The following is a 22159-nucleotide window of genomic DNA, read 5'->3' on the forward strand; positions in this document are numbered from 1 at the left end:
TGTTATGCAAATACTGAGTTCAGTTTTAAGGGTTTAGAAATTTCTTTTTCTGATGAGAAAGCCAAAGTTGTAGAAAATACAACCTAGAACTAACAGATAACCCCACATTTGTAGACACAAAATATATAAAAAAACGTAAAGTAACTTTTGGCAATTCTAGGCCACGTTTAAAAATTGCTGGTTTTACAAAAGCAAAAAAAATGGCAGATGACCACCAGAGGCTCTTGTAAAAGGAAAGATACTCTCATGGCAAACCTTAGGGAAGCTTGGTACCTTCCACATAGTCTGAACCAGTAATCAGAATTTTAAAATTTACCTCCCCTCTCTGTATCTGATGTACTCACCTTACCTTAATATAATTTTCTGGCTATGTGCTAGGATACTCAGTGTTTCCAGGAGCTTCTGGTCTCTCTTGCATGTAGGGTACAGATGATCCTCTCTTGGTCAGAGATGGATCTTGGAAAAAATCTGCATACATGCACAAAATTCTCAAATGGATATAATTTTCAAGAAAAAAAAAGCAACCAGAGGTTTTGCTCCTCTGGTTTCCCAGAAATAAATATTGGGGTCTTTTAACTTCTGGTTCTGATGCCTTCTAGAGTGTTTGATCTTAGATGGGGCTGTTTTATAAACCTCAGCAAGCCAACACATCAATGCCTCAACTGAGACATAGAAGAAATACCTCAGCTTTACAGCTTTTCTGCATTCTGTCAATTTATACTGTGGTCTCTTAAGGATAGGATGTTTTCTATTTTTCATTTACATTTTACAAAAACTGTTTTGTCATAATCCCTAACTATAGTGTTATTCTTTCTGAATAATTCCAGCAGGATTCACAGCTTCAAGCTAACATCTTTAGGCTCCCTGTTCAGTAGTTAGGGAGATGTTTAATATCAACTGGCTGACCTAGCTAAGATAAAGTACCAAAGGAGAAGATACATTTAGGATTCCCCTTAGAAGTAGTGTAGGCACTTAAATCCACTTCCATTCACAACTCTGAGCCTTGTCCTGTAGTTAAAAGTGCCCAGCGTGGCCTGTTCACCAGCTCAAAACACCCCACAAATAGCAAACTGAGGACATGTCAGGCATCCTTTTCAGCAAATGATCAGTTAACACTCACAAATTTATGTTATAGACAATCTAACTTCAAGTCCTTCCTATACCAGAGCTTTGAATGCAGGTGACTCATTTTACAAAACCTCTCACCCCACCAATGGAAACTATTTCTCCCTGTAATCCAGATGAGGTAGATGCAAAAAAAAAAAAGGTGTTGAGTGCATAAAATGTGGATTAGACAGTACCCAACAGATAAAATATTTTGCTTCAATTCCTGTTGCAGAATAGCACAGATACCAGACACTTCAGCACACTGAAAGGGTAATTCTGTTTCTGGATGGCAGCAGACCTCTGGGGTACATAGGAAATTTCTTCAGTTCCAGGATAAGATGTGTCATACATGAAATCCCTATTTGTGCTTGGTCTTTGCATATTAAGTGCTTTAATTAATTTGAGCTTAATATTTTTAAATTGAATGTTAAAATCAATCCATCAGTCCAGGTACACTAATCAAGTTTTTATGGTCTTTCTGTGTTTACTGTATACTTTTACAAGTGTTTTAAGATGTGTTGGATGTATTTTTTATGTTTTACTTGTATCTTGGTTTCAAGGCAGATTTTAAAAAACCCCAGTTGCAACAAACAGCCCAGCCCCCCATAAGCACATGACCCTTATCTCAACTAATATCACCCCTCTGACCAGGAGGAGCCATTGGTGGACAGAGGTGGTCTGTCAAGGGGAAAACACCAACCGCCTTGAACCAGGGGGGTGGACTGTGGGCGGACTGTGGGCGGACTGTGGGCGGAGCAAAAGCTATAAAAGGAATCCAAAAGACACGCCCACTCTCTTTTTCCCTTCCTCTCCAGCTTGCTAAGGCAGTGCTGGAGAAGCCTACCCCTTTCTAGGGGCTTTTAGAAATAAATTTCTTTTTGACCAGCCTAAACTGCAAGTTTATTTTTTTTCTCTACCTGAGGTTCAGAGCTGTCTTAAGCCTAAAGCTCCTGAATCCCTGCGCTCCTGGGGCATATCTCTCGAGCCATCAGGATCCAAAATTTTTATATTTTGTTAGGTTTTTTTTTTTTGCAATTTTTCAATTTTTCTGTTTTAATAAATTGTTTTAATTTCTACAAAGAGTTGTCTCATTCCTCACAACTCTTTTGGGGACTCGTCCGGGATCCTATTTTTGCCCTAAAATCCAGGTATTTTGGTTAATTTTACTATTTTTGAATTTTTGCGATTTTTTTGATTTTTCTCCTTGGATTTTCTGGGCTCCCACAAGGATTACTGCAGCAGAGAAAGGACACCTCCGGTGGAGAAAGACTTGTGGTAAGGCTTGAACCCTTCTTAAAGGGAACTTAGTTAGGGACTTACCCTTTTTAAGGGCTATTAGTTTTTGGGGAACCTCCGAGTGGAATTCCTTTTGTGAGAGAGTGTGTGGGGGGGTTGGCCGCCCCCAGTGTGTGTGTGAGTGTGCTTGAAAGGGTTCATTTTTAAGGGCACCACGAGGGATCACCCCTTTAGAGACACAGAGGGGAAGATCGAGTGTGGTGATCAGCCTTTCTGGGGGGAGGTTTCCACGTTTTAGGGGTGTGCGCAGCCCCAAATTCATTTTTATTAGTGTCTCAGTCTCCTCGGGTCTAGAACTGAGGAGAAACCTCATTTTAAACCCCTCTCTTTTTCTTTTCGCCGCGTGGTCGGCGGCCATTTTGAAATTTCGGGCTGCCGCGTGGTCGGCGGCCATTTTGAAATTTCGGGCTGCCGCGTGGTCGGCCGCCATTTTGAAATTTCGCGCCGCCGCGTGGTCGGCCGCCATTTTGAAATTTCGGGCTGCCGCGTGGTCGGCCGCCATTTTGAAATTTCGCGCCGCCGCGTGGTCGGCCGCCATTTTGAAATTTCGGGTTTCCACGTGGTCGGCCGCCATTTTGAAATTTCGGGCCGCCACGTGGTCGGCCGCCATTTTGTGTCCTTTTAATTTGAACTGCACCCCTTTGCTGTTCTAAGTGCATGTGGGAACTTGTTTTAGCTGCACTCTTGTGGTCAGTGCTATCTAGCACCTTTATACTTCCTGTTAGTTTGGAGTGTTTGGGTTATTGGATTGTAGTTGTAATTTGCTTTATCTGCTTTAATCATAAGACACTACTTTGATATTTTGAATTACTGTTTGTGTTATTCATTATAATCTTTTTCCTTTAATTTGGTTATAAATATTTTAAATTTATCTCTCCTTTGCTAATAAAGACAACTCCTGTTTCTTAAGTATTATATGTATAAAGCTATCTAAATTTCAGTTATACTTTAAACAATTTAAATATTCACTAATTATTCTTTTTATAATTAAAACTAATATTTTCTTGCAACATATTTGTTTCTCACCAGCCTACCATATTTAATTTTCCCACAGATTCGCCATCATTCATTCCCTTATATATCTACTAACCTTGCTTGCTTTTCTCTACATTAGTTGTATTGTATTTTATGCTTATAACTTTATTATCATTTTTTTATTGTGATAGTGTATTGAATTTAGGTTATTTTGTAACATTATTTCCTTATGCAATATTTTAAATGTTTTATATAATACAATACTTTGGTTTATTTAATTAGAAAAAAAAAAAAAAAAAAAAAATTTTTCTTCTGCACTAGCTACTTGTTTGCTTCCCAGTAACAAAATGGGACAAGCGAATAGCAAAAAGAAAGACCTAATGAAGAAATACAAAATTTTCCCAGAAAGCCCGTTAGGACAAATGCTCCTAAAGTGGGAAGAAAATCTTTTAACTAAAGAAAAAGACCAGTGTCAAATGATCAGGTACTGTGTTTTTAAGTGGCCAAAACATAAAATTAACAAAGATGGTCTCAAATGGCCCAAGTATGGGTCTTCTGAAAAATGGCTTTGTGAGGCTTTGCATTCTTATGTACATTACAAAGCTCCAAAACATTCTGATGAATTAGACTATGCTAAAATTTGGTTAAATTATTGGCAAAAACAAAATGAAGACCAAAGAAAAAAATTAGAATTGGAAGAGGAAACTAAATCTAATTCAATTGGACTTAATAAAAATTCAAACCAAATTTTTTCCATTGCAGAAGAACACAAACAGAAAGAAAAACAAAAACCTAAATTAAATAAACCAAAGTGGGACCCCCTAGACTACCTTCCTCCAGTAACTCCTCCAGAAAGGAGGGTCCAAATTGAACAAGAAAGGGTCCTTCCTTCATCAAGCCACCCAATCGAAAGGGACTCAGAAAATGAGAATGAAAGTGAAAAAGAAAATTCTGTTCCTTCCTGCTCTCACAAAAAGACAACCGGACAAAGGATTTCTTCTAGCCAGGATGGCCCAGCATCTTGCACTAGAAAGAAATCATTTAAAACACCTGACTGTCCCACCTGCCTTAGCACTCCCCATGAGTCTAAAATTTTACCTCTTAGGGAGGTACCCATGGGAAATGCTCAAGGAGGAATTGGTTATGTAGTTGTACCTCTAGCTTCATCTGAGGTACGGGAATTTAAAAAAGAAATGAAAAGCCTGATGGCTGACCCCATTGGTCTAGCTGACCAATTTGATCAATTCCTCGGCCCTAATATTTATAATTGGGGAGAGATACAATCCATCCTTCACTCCTTATTCACCATTGAGGAAAGAAAATTGATTAGAGCTGCAGGAGTGACAGTCTGGGACAGAGAAAATAATTCTAATCAAGGCCCAATTGGAGAACAAAAATTACCACTGACAGACCCTGAATGGAACCCAAATTCAGAAGAGGGCAGGAGGAACATGAAGGACTACAGAAATTTAATTATAAAAGGGATTAGAGAAGCTGTTCCTCGAGTTAATAATATGAAAAAAGCATTTTGTGGGGAACAGGAAAAGGATGAGTCCCCAACAGCTTGGATGGCTCGGTTAAGGAATAACATTCAACTTTATTCTGTCATTGACTTAGACAGTGAGGGAGGCAAAACTATGCTAAAGGTACATTTTGTACTTCACTCCTGGCCTGACATCAGGAAAAAATTGGAAAAATTGGAAAAATGGCCAGAGAAGGAACTAGATGAATTACTGGAGGAAGCCCAAAAAGTCTTTGTTAGGAGGGATGAAGAGAGGATGAAGGCTAAAAGCCGAATAATGAATAACAGTACTAATGCTCCAATCCACAACCCTCCTACACAAAGAACTTCCCAAAGGGGCATCCCACAACAGCAAACCCAAATCTGCCCTCAGCAACAGCCACAGGTTTGTGTTTGCAATAAACAATCTACCCCAATTGTTCAAAGACCTGAGAGGTTAATTTGCACATACTGTAATAAACCAGGCCACGGGCAGTGGTACTGTTTTAAAAAGCAGAGAGATCAAGGAGTCCTTCAAATGGAGGGACAAATTTTGAACAACTGAAGGGGTCAGGGGCTTTATTCTCTGGGGCAAAAACATCTTAAAGAGCCCTTGATAAAATTAGAAGCTGGACCCCAGAGACAACAAGTGGAGTTTTTAGTGGACACAGGTGCTGAAAGAACCTGTGTCACTAAAACACCTCCAGGATGTTTTATTTCTCAAGATACATTAGATATATATGGTGCTAATGGTGAAAGCTTTGCTGTGCCTGTAATTAAAAATGTAACCCTTTCCATACAAGGACGTACCCATACAGGGGATGTGCTATACCTACCTCAAGCTGGGATCAATCTTTTAGGACGTGACTTCCAAATACCTCTGAGGGTTGGGGTGGTACCGCAGGGTGGAAAAATGACCACTAAATTGTTTGTTTTATCTTTAGTAGATGAGCAACACATTAACCCGGTAGTGTGGGCCAAACCTGGCAACCGGGGAAAAATGGACATCACACCTCTAACAATTGAGTTGCTCCCAAATAGCCAGCCAGTACGTGTACCACAATATCCCCTCTCCAAGGACAAAAGAAAGGGCCTGAAGCCTGTTATCATGGACTTATTACAAGATGGAATTCTTGAGACCTGCAAATCCAGTTACAACACTCCAATTTTGGCTGTCCAGAAACCAGATAAGTCATTCCGGCTTGTACAAGATCTGCGTGAGGTCAATAAGAGAGTCCAAACCAGGTACCCACTGGTGCAGGACCCCTATACACTCCTGAGTCGGGTACCCCCAGCACATGCCTGGTTCTCTGTTATTGACCTTAAAGATGCTTTCTGGTCATGTCCTCTAGATTCTCATTGCAGAGACATCTTTGCATTTACCTGGGAGGATCCGGACACTGGACGGAAGCAGCAGCTGCGCTGGACTCGCCTGCCTCAGGGTTACACCGAGTCACCCACACTCTTTGGCCAAGCGCTAGAAGATTTGCTAAGTTCCTTTTCTCCACCCGAAGGGATTCAGGTAACTCAGTACGTAGACGACCTGCTCCTCTCTGGGGAACAGGAGTCTATGGTAAGAACTGCTACAATTCAGTTACTGAATTTTCTAGGGAGGAACGGGCTGAGGGTGTCAAAACCTAAATTACAATTTGTGCTACAGGAGGTGAAGTATTTGGGACATCTAATTGGCCATGGCACAAAAAAACTCAGTGCTGAAAGAGTAGAAGGAATCCTAAATCTACCACCTCCAACTTCAAAACGAGAAATTCGGCAATTATTAGGCCTATTTGGATACTGCAGACTGTGGATTGATCAGTATTCACAATCTGCCAAATTTTTATATGAAAAACTAATAGAAGAAGAACCTTTTGATTGGACTAATTCAGACACACAAAAATTACAAAATCTGAAAGAGAAATTAACAAAAGCACCTGTTTTAAGCCTTCCTTCACTAGAAAAACCCTTCGATCTATTTGTTAATGTGGAGAAGGGAGTTGCCTATGGCGTCTTGACCCAGGAGTGGGGTGGAGTCAGGAAGCCAGTTGCTTTTCTTTCCAAATTACTGGATCCAGTGTCCAGAGGATGGCCCGTCTGCATCCAGTCCATCGCCGCAGCAGCTGTTCTGGTCTCGGAGAGTCAAAAACTCATTTTTGGTGGAGACTTGACAGTGCATACACCACACTCAATCAAAACCATTTTAGCTCACAGGGCTGCAGAGTGGTTAACTGACCCAAGAATAGTCAAATATGAAGCCATTCTCATGCACTCAGACCACCTGAGGTTAGTTGTGTGTACACACCAAAATCCAGCTCAATTTCTTTATGGGACCCCATCAGAAAAAGAAATTGAACACAATTGCATTGAGATAATTGATATCCAAACAAAAGTCAGAGAGGACCTAGTGGACTGTCCCCTCAATGAAGGGGAAATCCTCTTCATTGACGGGTCATCTCGAGTGGTGGATGGAAAGCGATGCTCTGGCTATTCAGTGGTCGATGGACACCAAATGTGTGTGCTAGAAAAGGGCAGACTGCCACCGACCTGGTCAGCTCAGGTCTGTGAGCTCTATGCCCTAGAAAAAGCACTCCACCGACTAGCAGGAAGCATCGGGACCATTTACACTGACTCCAGATACGCTTATGGCGTAGTCCACACCTTTGGAAAAATCTGGTCCGAAAGGGGGTTCCTAAACACCAAAGGGAAAGATATCCTACATAAGGAATTGATCCTAAAAATTCTAAAAGCACTGCAACTGCCTCAGGTGATCTCAGTGGTGCATATTCCAGGTCATCAATCGGGAACCACAAAAGAAGCTCGGGGGAACAACCTAGCAGACTTGGCAGCAAAAGAAGCAGCAGTGGAAGAAGAGGTAAAAGTGATGGAAGTAAACCAACTTCCAACTAACACCACCACATCTGACACTATTCCACAAACTAACATTTTACCCACGCCCATTTTTACTGATCAGGAAAAACAGAAATTAGTTTTAATTGGTGCCAATGAGGATTCTCAAGGCCGCTGGTATTTACCAGATAAACGCCAAATTTTAAACAAAAATTTAACCCGAGAAATTCTACAAAATATCCACCAAAGCAATCATTGGGGTTCAAAGGCTCTGGCGGATCACTATCTCAGAACCTTTGGATGCACTGGTGTTTATGAAATAGCCAACCAAATAACCCGGGACTGTGTAATCTGTCAAAAGGTTAACAAAAAGGTAATGAAAAAGAACACTGGCGGAGGAATTGAATTAGCAATCAGGCCTTTCCAAAACATTCAAATTGACTTTACAGAAATGCCTCCTGTCCAGAGGTGGAAATACCTATTGGTAATCGTTGATCACCTTACCCACTGGGTGGAAGCTATTCCAACTGTCAATGCAACAGCCCAGACAGTGAGTAAGGTGATCCTCGAGCAAATTATCCCCCATTATGGGATAGTCCACCGCATAGATTCAGATCGAGGTACTCATTTTACCTCCCAAATTGTACAACAATTGGCTCAGCAATTAGGAACAAATTGGAGATTACACACCCCGTGGCATCCACAGAGCTCTGGGAGAGTGGAACGGATGAACCAGACAATCAAGAACACCCTCACAAAATTAATGCTGGAAACAAAATGGACCTGGGTAAAATGCCTTCCACTTGCTCTTCTTAGAATTAGGACACAGCCAAGATCTGATTTGGGTTGTTCACCATATGAGATGTTGTATGGATTACCCTACCTTGCTACACCACAAGAGTTGAATGTGAAAGAGTGTGGAAACTCCAATGTACAACAATATGTACAGATAATTGCCAAAAATCTAGAGTTGCTAAGGGAAAGAGGTTTTCTACCACAAACTCCCCCACTTGATTTTAATTTACATCACATCAATCCAGGTGACTGGGTGTTAATAAAATCCTGGAAAGAAAAGTCATTAACCCCATCCTGGGAAGGTCCATTTCAGGTCCAGCTAACCACTGAAACAGCTGTCCGGACATTTGAAAAGGGCTGGACGCATGTCAAGAGGGTGAAGGGTCCAGTAACACCACCAATTGAAGAGAAGAAACCTCCAGACAAACCATCAAACTAAACACCCTGTTTGAAAGCTCCACTCAGCATCCCTCACTCCAAGTTAATAAAATCCTGTACTCCCAGTTCTTCCCCAGTTATACCTCAGTAATAAGTGCTAGCTACAAGTTGTTAAACTAAGTTGAAAATATTTTGCTGTTAATTCTGTTCTTTGTTATTCCCTTTTACAGATTCTGCCTTCACACAACCTTATTGTCACATCAACTGTATAGTAAGGCTCCATTTGAAGCCAGCATTCTCTTCCAATAACAGTCCAATCAGACTCCAAAATTACGGGCACGATAACTCTAATCTTTGACAAGGCCAACCCTAAAATAACCATGAGTTTCCAGAAGCCTGAGGTCACTGAAGAACCATCTGAAGGTGAGATGCCTAAAGAAAGGACGAAAGAAGCAAAGATGACAACCCCCACCAGCAGAGGCAACCCAAATGCTGACAGCTCCTCTCGGGTATGCCTAAAGGGGAAAGTGAGCAACATCCTGCTACTGAGTGTCATCTGTCTCTGGGTCCTCTGGCCTCCCTTTACACAAGCAGCCGACAGCCGCTGTAACAGATGTTACAAGACTGTGTACCAGGCAGAAAGAGGCTCATTTCAAATTCGACACTTTTTCCGAGCACATACTTATGTTAATCCATCTTGTTACAACATAACAAGGTTGAGTATCTGCTCAGAAAAAGGTCACAAGTACTGGATTGGCAAAAACATTGGCACCCAAATACATAAGCAGAAGGGAGAGTGCCCCTCCCAAGACGATTGGCTCTGTTTCAATTTTAGATACATAACCAAGACAGAAGATTTGTTAAAAAGAAAAACCTATGACACTGACCTGATCCAAGAGGTGGTCATAGAAGAAAAGGAAAAACAAAAAGAAAACAATCCTTTGATGTCAAGGAAAAACTTGTTTATTGACCTGGCAGAAAGGATTGGACAACAGCTAAATTTAACAAATTGCTGGGTGTGCGGAGGAACTTTAGAATCGGAGAGTTGGCCTTGGCGGGGAGTCAGTCTTGGACCCCCCGATTTACTCCGACTGAGTAATCTCTCCCCCACAACCAGACATGACAATGAAACCTGGCTGCTAAGCAATACTGTTATTGGAGAAGAATGCATCTGGAGGAAAGGAAGAAAATTTTTAAAAGAAGTTGGTGAGACAATATGCAAAAGGTACCTGGTAACTGATGGGCAAAAACATTGGTGGATACCTCAAGAACCAGATGTATTCTGGTCTGCAGAAAAGGTTAAAAACAAAAATTGCATTTTGAATCCTGTTAAAAAACTCTGGCAGTGCTGGGATCAAGGAAATCCATATTCTGTCCTGCCACAAATTTCCAAGTACTGGATTACAGCAGCAAGTATACAACCCCACTTCTGGGAAGCACCACAAGACCTCTACTGGATCTGTGGTAACCGAGCTTATTCCAACTTACCACCTCGCTGGAAAGGGAGCTGCACTCTTGGAGCCATTCAACCAAACTTCTTCCTACTTGCTGAAAACGCTGGAGCCCACCTTGGAATCTCCCTTTATGATGAACTTTTCCGTACTAAGAGACATGTAATAGGAGGGACCCAGAGATGGGGAGAAGAAGAGTGGCCACCTGAGAGGATCCTAGAGACTTATGGACCTGCAACATGGGCACAGGATGGGAGCTGGGGGTACCGAACTCCCATCTACATGCTAAACCGGATCATCAGACTGCAAGCACTAATTGAGGTAATCACTAATGAGACCTCTCTTGCTCTTGAACTACTTAACACACAGCAAGGGCAAACTCGAGCAGCCGTGTACCAAAATAGGCTGGCATTGGACTATTTACTAGCTGAAGAAGGTGGAGTATGCGGCAAGTTTAACACCTCAGACTGCTGCATCCATATTGATGATCACGGCGAAGCCATCACCAAGATTACCCAAAACATCAGGAAACTAGCCCATGTTCCAGTGCAGAAATGGCAGCCCTTGATCACTTCTGAATGGTGGGAAAATATTTTCCAAGGACAATGGTGGAAGAAAGCTTTAATTATTGTTGGACTTTCCCTTACAGGACTTATTTTTCTCCCTTGTTTAATCCCTTGTTTCATCCGTCTAATCACCACTGTCGTCCAAGGCATGCCACTGATCCAGGATCTTCAAGGACAACAGCAGCGTCCACCATTCGCTCAAAAGATTATGCATGTCAATAATAGTAACAATAAGAAAACTAGAAAGGAGAGAAAAATTGCCCAGCAAGTGTGGGACAGTTTTAAAGAGCTTGAATCTATCCCTGAAGAGTTATCCACCTCCACTTAAATGCAAAGACCAAAGATGTGAACATAAGAGAAAAAGGGGGGACTTGTCATACATGAAATCCCTATTTGTGCTTGGTCTTTGCATATTAAGTGCTTTAATTAATTTGAGCTTAATATTTTTAAATTGAATGTTAAAATCAATCCATCAGTCCAGGTACACTAATCAAGTTTTTATGGTCTTTCTGTGTTTACTGTATACTTTTACAAGTGTTTTAAGATGTGTTGGATGTATTTTTTATGTTTTACTTGTATCTTGGTTTCAAGGCAGATTTTAAAAAACCCCAGTTGCAACAAACAGCCCAGCCCCCCATAAGCACATGACCCTTATCTCAACTAATATCACCCCTCTGACCAGGAGGAGCCATTGGTGGACAGAGGTGGTCTGTCAAGGGGAAAACACCAACCGCCTTGAACCAGGGGGGTGGACTGTGGGCGGACTGTGGGCGGACTGTGGGCGGAGCAAAAGCTATAAAAGGAATCCAAAAGACACGCCCACTCTCTTTTTCCCTTCCTCTCCAGCTTGCTAAGGCAGTGCTGGAGAAGCCTACCCCTTTCTAGGGGCTTTTAGAAATAAATTTCTTTTTGACCAGCCTAAACTGCAAGTTTATTTTTTTTCTCTACCTGAGGTTCAGAGCTGTCTTAAGCCTAAAGCTCCTGAATCCCTGCGCTCCTGGGGCATATCTCTCGAGCCATCAGGATCCAAAATTTTTATATTTTGTTAGGTTTTTTTTTTTTGCAATTTTTCAATTTTTCTGTTTTAATAAATTGTTTTAATTTCTACAAAGAGTTGTCTCATTCCTCACAAGATGGAACTTAATGGATCCATATTTTGAGAAGCAATATTTTAAACTACTAGATGCCCAAGTTTTTGGGCATGTTACCAGGACACAACCTCATACAATTTCTAGGCAACTCTGCAACAGTTGTAAGGGTTTCTGCTGCATCACTGAATATACAAGCAACTTTAATACATGAACGTGATAGGTCTCTGAAGATTTGTACTGTTTCTTCCACCTAAGACAGTTTATATTATAAAACAATTAAACAAAGAATTGAAAACATTAAACATGGAGATCAGCAAAGCCCCACCAGCTGTTATTTCTGTCCATTCAGGAAAGTGTGGCATGAGCAAAACATGGCTTTTGATCTAGGAAAACTTTACCAATTATTTTACCAAAACTTTTGAAGAAAGATACATTTGACAACAGTTGTTCTCCCATGAGTCAGATTTTACTTACACAATGGAATCTGATAAGAAGTCTAAAACATAATCCAATGTGAGAGATTACTTAGTCATTAGATATACTTTCCTTAGTTACGCAGCAGAGAATGAGAGAAAACAAACATACTCAAACAAGGAAGAAAGAAAGTAAATATTTTTTCTGCAACCTAGCATCCCTGTAGAATAGCTACATGGATGGGAATTCACAATTTTGCAGGTAAACCTGTGTGGTAATGGCTGAAGGCCTTTAGCTGGGAAACACCCACAAAACTCAGCCAGGGAACTTCAATGGTTTCAGTGGACCCCAGGTACTGCATACCTCTTTCTATCATTAAGAAGAGCCATAATAATATGAAATATGCTGTGCTGCCAGTGAATTAAACCCAACCCTGCAATGGCCTGCTCAACTATCAGCAAAGGAGAACTTGGGGGAAAAAAGGAATCTGATTTTCAAGATGTCATGTACCCAAAAAGACTGCTTCTTTATATAGCAGCTCTGCATGCTACCTTCAAAAAACTAACTGCCAAGGGGGTTTCAAAACCAGAACTAATTTTGTACAGCCTTCAAGCCTCTCATTTTCAGAACACAAGGTAAACACATTTTGCTGTTTTGAGGGGAGCTGATAACTAACTGACTATGATAACTTACCATATCCTGATCTGCATAAAGCTACACCGTGCTTTTTCACATAAAATGGTACTGCACAGCCTTGCTAGTTTATTTTAGCAATTTGTGAGACAATAATCTTAAATGTGTCACTGTGCAGCGAGTTCCTGATAGCGACTCTGTGTGTCCTTGGCACAGCATCTGTGTGGTAAACAGGTGTGGTCAATTCTCCATGTTTACCTCTTTCAAAACAACAGTGATTTTTTATATTTGTCTAGTATTTACACTGTATCTATTTGCTGAGATTTAAATCATACAGAGTTAAGTGTCTATAATTAGTTTTAAGAGTGCTCATTGGCATCAGCTTAAAACCTCATCAGAAATACAGGGCACTAAACATATGTCACCTCTTAGGTCATGAAACAATCCAGTAGGTGAAGTGCTACTTCCTTCCCAGCTGCAATTTAATTATTGACAAAAAACCAAACAAAAATATGGCAAGTTCAACAGTCCCCACCTTTGGAAAATAAGAAACAATGATAAAATAGTTTGTATGCTAATTTACAGTGCACTGATGCAGGAATGGGAGGAAAAAAATGTAGCAAGTGTGGCACTTTACCACGCTGCTAATACTGAAAGAAAATTCTGCATGTGTGTCCTAGACTTGACCTTGAGGATAAGCATCTTACAGAAAGAATGCAATTGCTGATGAGACTTATTGATATTTATGAGAAAACATGGCATCAGACACATGCTGTCAGCTTAATAATGCACTGTTCTTTTGGGAAGTGGATCCCAGGGAGGAGATTTCTAGGTTTAAGTGTACACAGGTGGATGGAGAAAAAGGAGGAATAATGAATATAGATCATGAGTTTCCAAAAGGAGGACAGCAGAGATGGGGAACAGAGCTTGGAGTATTGGATTTTGAAAAGCAGGCTTCACCAGACTGAACTGAACAACCCTTGCATAGCCTTGTTCTTGCAAAGTACAGAAAGCATAAGCTTATGAAAAAAAACAAAGGCTTCAAGCAGACCCCATGCCCCTTTTAATCTATCAACATATTTTCTATTCTAGGAGAAGCAATTCAAACTATGCTGTGAAGAAAAGAGATGACCAGATTTTCAGAGCTTTCTTTAAAAAAACAGGCATGGTTCTCTCCTACCAAAAAACTTACAATTTAAACTGATGTTAACAGAACTACTTGGCCTTTGCTTTCAGATTGTATTCCGTTCCTTCTTTCTCCTACACTTGAAATAATTGATTTAAGCTACAGACATCAGCAAAGTGACCTCTTGGGTTTTATGAAAATGGTAGGCAAGTTGCTAGACAAGTCATTTTTACTGAACCATTATTTCTATGCCTAGGAAAAAAAAAACCAAAACAACCAGAGCATATTAAAACAAAGGCATCATCAAGCATTTCTTGCTTTGACAATAAAAGATTTTGAGACTCAGCCTTCTTCCTTCCTTTGAGCAGGAAAAGCACTCTCCCCTTCTTCCTTCCCATATTCATTATCCAGGTTTAGTAAAAATTAAGCCACTCTATAATCACTTCTGTCTTGTCCTTTTATAAACAAACAGAAACCAGAAATATTTCTTTCTATATTCACAACCTAGTAATGTCTTCAAGTCTGTTTCTTACCTGTTTCAGAACTAGAATAACTAAAGTTTAGAGAGATGGTATTCCTAGAAGCATTGAGGAGTCCTGGTTTTTTCCTCAGATCAATTCACCTTTGTATCCTGCAGGCCACATTACCAACTCTAATTCCTCCTTGCATCTTCTGCCCCAAGTAGCCCTTTTAGGGGAATACTAAATAACAGTATGGGACATGGTTCCTAATCCTTGTTCAACAACATGACGAAATTACTCACTGCAGTGTCAATTAGGTGTGTCACAGTGGAGCAAGTATTGCCTTCTTTTACTGGAAACAGTGCAAAGAGCAATGCTGGAGGTGTCCTGCCACTTTGTGTTCCCATAGAGATGAGCTGGACCATGTACCTCCTATCCAAAGTCATAATAGGAAGCAATTTATGCTTGAGCAGCCACTGGCCAACATCGCCTTGGAAACGTACGCTTGCAATTCATATCTTGCCCTTATAAATAGCCACCTGGCTCTTTTTATCAATTTAAAATAATCTAGCTTGCTGATAGAGAAAAAATCCTGCCAAGCTCTTATTATGTTGTTATTGCTGGGAAATGGCTGCATAATGTCTCATTGATAGGTGTTAGAACATATGTATCGAAAAGCATTGTCAATGTTTTATTTGCAATTGAAATTCAAAGTCCTTAGGAGAAACTTGTTGTTGAAAACACATGGCAGAAAATACAGAGTAGCAAAAGAAAACAATAAACTCATCAAGCTGCTGTTTAGGTCTGATGGTCACAGGGAAATGAAGCTCCTTTGTATTTTACTGAAGGGACACAACTGCTAATGAATTCCCAGGAAACAACACCTATCATGGTTTTTATTGCTATTATGAGCTGAAAATTAAGATAACAGGTATTACTGAATTCCAATTTTCCACAGAATTTTTCAGGAGATTGAACACAAAATTCTCTATGTTTTAGCTGATTGTGTTGTAGGAAGCACATAGAGCTTACAATGGCACATTTTTAGATTCTAATTCATGCAAAAGCAGAGGAACATTTTATAGCAGACAGCTAGTAAAGCACTTCATCATTTCAGTCCCCCTGAAAAGCAGAGATCCTGAGCACCTGATGGGTTGTTGAGGCCCAGTCCTGCATCCACCCAGCTCCTGCAATTCAGTGTGGTGGTTCTGTGCTGAAACCCCAGAGGAGTAGCTCAGTCCTCAGGGCTGGGGGCTCAGACAGGAGCCAGTGGTGCTGCGTTGAGCCACACTGAGATGAAGTGCTGACATGCAAAGGAAAAGCTCTAAGTGCCCAAGGAAGCAGATTAATCTCCTTACCTTTTATTGATACATCTGAGCTGACTTGAAACGGTATAAGGTGAAGTCATTGCAGAGACTTCAGTGCAGAAATATTCTTGGAAGATTCCTGCAAGGGTAAACAAGAAAAGCTCTGCTTAAAGCCCGTTGAAGTTCATCTAATAGATAAAAACAAGGAACAGATGAAGACTGAAAGAAATAGAGATAAAACAAATGGGAATGAGCAGAGTTCTACACACACAGATTCTCTCTCAAGAGATGGGAAGATCTTGAATGTTGCTTGAGGCCAAAATGATTCAAACTGAAATTTTTTAGTAGGTTATTGAAACACAGCAGACTTAACTTGAATGACAAATCAAAGAGAATGTTTAATAACTCTGAGAAATGTAATAACCATGAATGTCAACTACTTAACTAATAAAATATCATTTTGTTATTCCATGGGGGTCACCCCTTACAGCCTTTATAGTAGCTTTATATGTAGTTTTGAAGATTAAACACTATTTTTGTTAGTAAGACAAGAGAAATTCTACACAATTATTAATAATCATTTCAGCTACCTATTCTAGTATAAAATGTATCTTTTGTAGTATAATGAAATAATATTTATTATATTTATTTATAAATTAGTTTTTGCACTCTGCTTGGATTTGAGAAATCACTCTAGGCAGACAGGAATAGGCTTGTTTCTCAGGAGTGGGAGTCTACACAAGAACACTTCAAATATGCTTATTTTTCAAGTAGTCTCATTGTTTGTCTGCCTTACCAGACCATCTCAGGGATCCAAGCTAGAAAATACGTGCAGCACAGGTTTTCCCCAGCTGTGCCTGCATTCAGGCCTGTGCACAGCCCAGCCTACTGGTACAATGGAGTGCCTCTTCCACAAGGTCAGGCCATTTCCATTGTTCCCATGGACAATCCTCTAAAGCTGAAGTGGAATGTAAGTATTAACTTATAAAATTTAGTTTCAAAACCTGGAGAACAACTGTGCTGTGAAATGTTTTGGTACCAGTGCTACCATGCCAGTAGTACATTACATTTCTCTAGCATCTATTTTCCCACACAAATGGGACCCAACTGTTTAATAACTGCCATCTTTTACATTTTTTTACCCTTCCTGAGGAACACGCTTTGTGACTGTTACAGAGATAAATGATGTAAACAATTATACTTTTCAACATCTCCCACAGTTGGCCAGAATAAAGACCGAATCCAGAACTATTCTGAGAGTATTTGACAAAAAGTAAACCTCAGGACTGCAGCACTAGAAACCACTGGAGAGCTCCCAGTAGCTTGAGACAGAGTGTAATATACAGTTTCCAGTGAAGTGATATGTAATACACTTAAGCACATTTGAAATATTTCTTGAATAGCTTTTGCAACTATTGTGTGACGAGATGACTGCTTTTCTTGCCATACCATATTGTTACCAACACTTAATCCCCACTTATTAAAAATACAGGTTCTGCTTTAAGACAGAATTTAAAACATGGCGTTATAAAGAAACGAACATTTTCACTTTGCTTGTAGAACTTCTTCATTGAAAGGCTCTTAACTTTTTTCACCATTAGGCACAAAAGCCAAAAATGCACTTCACTCATGAAAATGAAAGATGAGATTCTCCAGAGGGTGGCAATTGCAGCTTGAGGCAAAATACCATGTACTAGAAAATAACAGCCCATACAGGAAAATCAGAGGCTTCAAGATAATATTTGCTCCACTAGTTTTTGATGCATAAATAAAAGATCTACTTAGCAGGCTTAGGAAGTACCATAAATTCCCCCTTTTTTTTCATTTTAGCTTCAACTCTAGAATAAAAAGGTAAAGAGGTAAAAGGATTTAAAATGTACATTGCTTCCTCCTGTCTTTGCCATGCTTCTGTGAATACATGTAGTTGCTTAGGCAGGATGGAGAGGATGTAAGGGGATAGAGAAGTTAAAAGGCTGTGATCAGTAGGCAATGTGGTACTGATCAAATCACTTCAGTGTGGGACACCTTTACAGAGGTGTCATTGGATACATAAAGTGCAAGATGAGAGATAATCAAGAGAGTAACTAATATATACATTATGATTTTGCTCAAGAGGTTTCAGGATGTCCAACTAAATTTGGTGAAAAGCTGTGTCCACCTCAGCTAAAGCAGCTTGTATGGTTTAGCTTCTCTTACATCAAAAGAAAACTTTGAATCATAAATGTGCTTGGGTATAATTCTTGGGGCAGGATGGAAATTTGCATAGAACCTTTTTTTGTACATAGCTGAAGCACAAGGCAGAAGTGTCCAAGTGTTGTAGCAGAACAGTGCAGGTGGGAGGAAGGGGGAGATATTCTGTTCAGGGCCCTCCCAAGTAAGGACAAGGAAAGGTGCAATGAAACACTGAAATTCAGGCTACTGTACTGCTGAGCTGGTGCAGGTGTGTTTGCATGGTGGCCAACGTAGCAATCGCAGACTCTGGAATCAGACACCTAAACGTGGGTCAACTGCTGCTCTCACATTCTGTGTATTTAGTCCAGCTACTTGAAATTTGATCTGAATTTAAACACCCTGGAAGAGGATGCCAAACAGTTAGACACTGTAGAGTCTTCCTCCCACTGCAAAGCTGTCAGAAGCTTCTTGCAGCATTAATTCACAAGCTCAGCTCCGAGGGACAAACTGTCCCACTAGCTGAAGTCATAACCAGAAAGCCAGGAAAAAGCTCTTACAATTGTCTACCCTGAAGCACTGATCTAAACAGCTCAAGCTACTGATGTCTGAATCTTCACCAGAGTCACAGGCCATAAAAAGAGATTTTAACTGCAGGTGCCTCAGGAAAAAGTCATTCCTGCTAGAGAGAACACAGAGTATCCAGTCATGCTGCTAGTGCTGAGAGGTTTGGCAGAGAGCTTAAAAGAGACACAAGACTGTGCCTAGGTTTCCAGGCAGTCCTGCATTATTTATTCCCCTGAGCATTTTTGGCCAAACTGTGGCCCAGGAATCATTTTTCACTCCTTATGTCCCCCAGGTGCTAAGCCACAGAATGAAGCCATTTGGTAGTGCTAAAGTCACACTGCATAAAGCTTCTCCTCTGCATGTTTAACCCAAGGGTTGGCGCCCTCACAACAGGAAATGAGCCACAGCAAAGAACACACTTCTCTGCTCTAAGCCTAAGTTAACCACCCATTTCCCCATATTTATGTGTTATAAGTAAAAAATAAAGCAGTAAGTACGAGTTGCTACTGATTGAATGGCTTCCTGTTTGCACCTTGTAGTTTCCACCAAAAATTGCCACTTGAAAACTAAAGAGAAGGAAAAGAGCTTTTCAGAGATTGTGTTTTTTCACATGCAACAGGATAGCTCTTCCTGAGCCTACTTAACCTGAAATTGTGTTTTAGAAAGATAAACCCAGCAGCTGATTAAAAAATGCTGCTTTCATCCTGAATTACTTAGAAGCTCTGTGGAGGTCATATGAGTACTATATGAGTTGGTTCTAATCAGGGATAGAACAGCAAGTACAGATTAGTACAGATTAGTTTATAATTAATGCAAAATGAAGTGGTTGTCAGGGATGCCAATTTAGGCCTCTTGGAAAACAAAAGAACACAATTTCAAACTCTTCCTTTTTAACACCTACTGAAGAATGGTGTCCTTCAAGAAAGAAAAGGTGTCCCTAACATCAGTTTTGAGAAAGGTCAAAACTTAGGGTACATATGATATCACCTTGTTGAATTTAAAAGTTTCAAGTAATATGACTTAGTAAGAGCTCATTTTCTGTTTCTAGGTGTGGTTCCAACCCTGTGGACTTTTGTTCAGCCTGAGATCAGCCTGAGATCAGCCTGAGATCAGCCTGCTCCTACACAATGGCCTTCCAAGGTCTCAGATTCCAGCAGCAGTATTCTGCTCCTCTGAGCACTGGTTCAGGACAGGACAGTTTACCAGGTAAGCCCAGACTAACAGAGCTACACTTTCACTCGCACAGCTGCATTTCTAGGGCAACTCCAGCAGAGATGGGTTTCCACCAGTGTCATAAAGAGCAGAGTTTGGTTTTCTCAAAAGGAAGGGAAGCTGGCAGCTTCCCTTCTGCACAGGAAGTGTTACACTGAGGGGAGCTTTTCCCTTGAGATGGTTTACACCAGGGTAAACCTACATGACAGGAAATACTGGAAATGAGAAGTGACACCACAATGAAACCTAAAGGCTTAAGGACTGAGAGTTTATTTCAAGAAGATTCCAGAAGTGCACCTCAGATTTTCTATAGACACAATCCTTGTTGGGGCCAAATACACCTTTCCTGTACACAGCCTGGTTAAAAATTTAACTATCTGGTAACTTTGGACTGTTTGAAACTGAGCATGCAATAGGAATGTTTTCCCACTCTGCTTTTGTGAACTTCCAAGGTGTTTAGCATAAGAATACTTTTGCACTTACCTGCAAACCATTTTGTGGTTTGTATGGATACCATTTGAATGAAGCACAGTTCTCTCTGAAAATAAACATTAACTTAAGGGTACAAGAAGCTTCATAAATTTCTCAACTCTACTGGAGATTTGGCAGGAAAAAGAATGTAAAAATCAGTCTAAATTACACTGCAGAACTGAACTCTTGAGAAAGTGACTGATACGGCAATTAGGACTAGTATTTCTAAAAAAACCAGTTGAAATAAAACAACCATTCATATCTTCAAAATACTACTCCAGGGGGTTTTTTTGAATCAGTAGTTTAGTCACTGTAACCTACTGGCCAATGCACTGGGGGCAAAACACTTCACAGCTCCTAGTCCAGCTCCAAATGAAATGGTATCAAAACATTTCACAGTGGTTTCTGGACACAGTCTCAAAATAGACTTACATAATCATTCCAAATGAATGCATGGGAGACTGAATTATCTCTGATCCCTAAACTCAAATACATCTTATAAATATTACATAATTTCCTGTGTTTTTAGATAATAAATATTGATTAAAAACTTCCAGGCAAAATTTTAAAAATGCTGTTTTTCATAGCTTCAGGACACCAATTAATGCAGAAAAGGAGTGCAGTTCACTTGAGAACTGCAAAGATACTTTGCCAGTAATCACAAGGAGGACGTGAAGCAGACCAGCAGCTAAATCATACTCTGGAAAATTCATATCCTTTACCAATTTCAGTAATTGCTTTTTTGCTGTACCTGTATAACCTAGTGCAGAGAAAAGAAATGTCATTACTTATAAAGGTAGACAGGAAATTAGGCAGTGAAAATAACAGCTATAAACCAGATGAGTGGGGCATCAAATGCTCCTCTGTACAGATACATTCCTATGCTCCCATGGGTCCATAACTTGCCAGTGCAGACACAATCCTTCTCTCTATAGAGGCACTTAGCTTAGTCTTAAACTAAGTGGAAGACAAATTGAAAATCTATTCCTCCACAGTTAAACACTTAAAGCCTTCAATGGAAACATTTTTCTTAATTGTCAGACTTGTAGTATTGGGCTTTGTTGTCATGATATTCACCCATTCCTAGTTAATACAGTCTGTAATTCTGTTTTTGTAGTTCACTTGAGTTGAAAGAAGCTCCCATCAAGAAAATCACAAAAGCCTGTAGGACCACTTCTCTGGCATTAAGGACCTATCACATAAATAGGGCCTTTTGCTTTTTTCTGCATGAGCTAAATTCCACTTGGAGAACATTTCACTGGCAGGCTTTTATATTTAATTTAAGACAAAAAATTTCTGCTTTCCACTGCATCTAAATCTTGATTTATATCTCCTGTACCTCAGTTGATGCCTATAGATTGCCAAAAAACATCACCTTGTACTCTTGTGATTTTCTACTGCACACAAAGCAACTTGGCTGACTGGTTTACTGTTTTATTCCTCTTTGTAGTTACAGCACAATTCATTTTCCCATCGCATGGGAAGAACAGCATGAAAAGAGCTGAAACTTCAAAAAAGAAATTATTTCCATGCCAGTAGCTACTGCAGTGGACTTCTGTATTCAGATGATAAATACCACTCTAGGCTCTAAGTGATCATTATCTGTCAATTTTAGAACTAGAATAAAAGTGCCCTAGGAGCAAAGGCATCACTAAATACTGAAGAAACATAGGACTGTATGCGCTGTGCATTATTTACATCATAAAAGAATGTATCTGAAACAGCATTTGGAGAGTAATCTCTCCAAGTTTACAGCTCAGCTCAAAGAGGGAATAGAGAAATATTTTTCATTAGT

The 22159-nt window shown here is 40.2% G+C and overlaps 1 protein-coding gene across 1 annotated transcript in view; it reads right to left on the reverse strand.

Moving 5' to 3' along the window:
- The window catches only part of LOC138112338 (pulmonary surfactant-associated protein A-like), a 19649-nt gene extending 4848 nt beyond the window's left edge, over nucleotides 1-14801 (reverse strand). Inside the window, exon 1 of the mRNA XM_069019231.1 lies at nucleotides 14711-14801. The gene's annotated coding sequence lies outside the window, so the exon portion shown is untranslated. The remainder of the gene's footprint in view (nucleotides 1-14710) is intronic.
- Between the last annotated feature and the right edge of the window lie 7358 nt (nucleotides 14802-22159).

Source organism: Aphelocoma coerulescens, chromosome 6 (genome assembly GCF_041296385.1).
Source record: "Aphelocoma coerulescens isolate FSJ_1873_10779 chromosome 6, UR_Acoe_1.0, whole genome shotgun sequence".
Classification (NCBI taxonomy): Eukaryota; Metazoa; Chordata; class Aves; order Passeriformes; family Corvidae; genus Aphelocoma; species Aphelocoma coerulescens.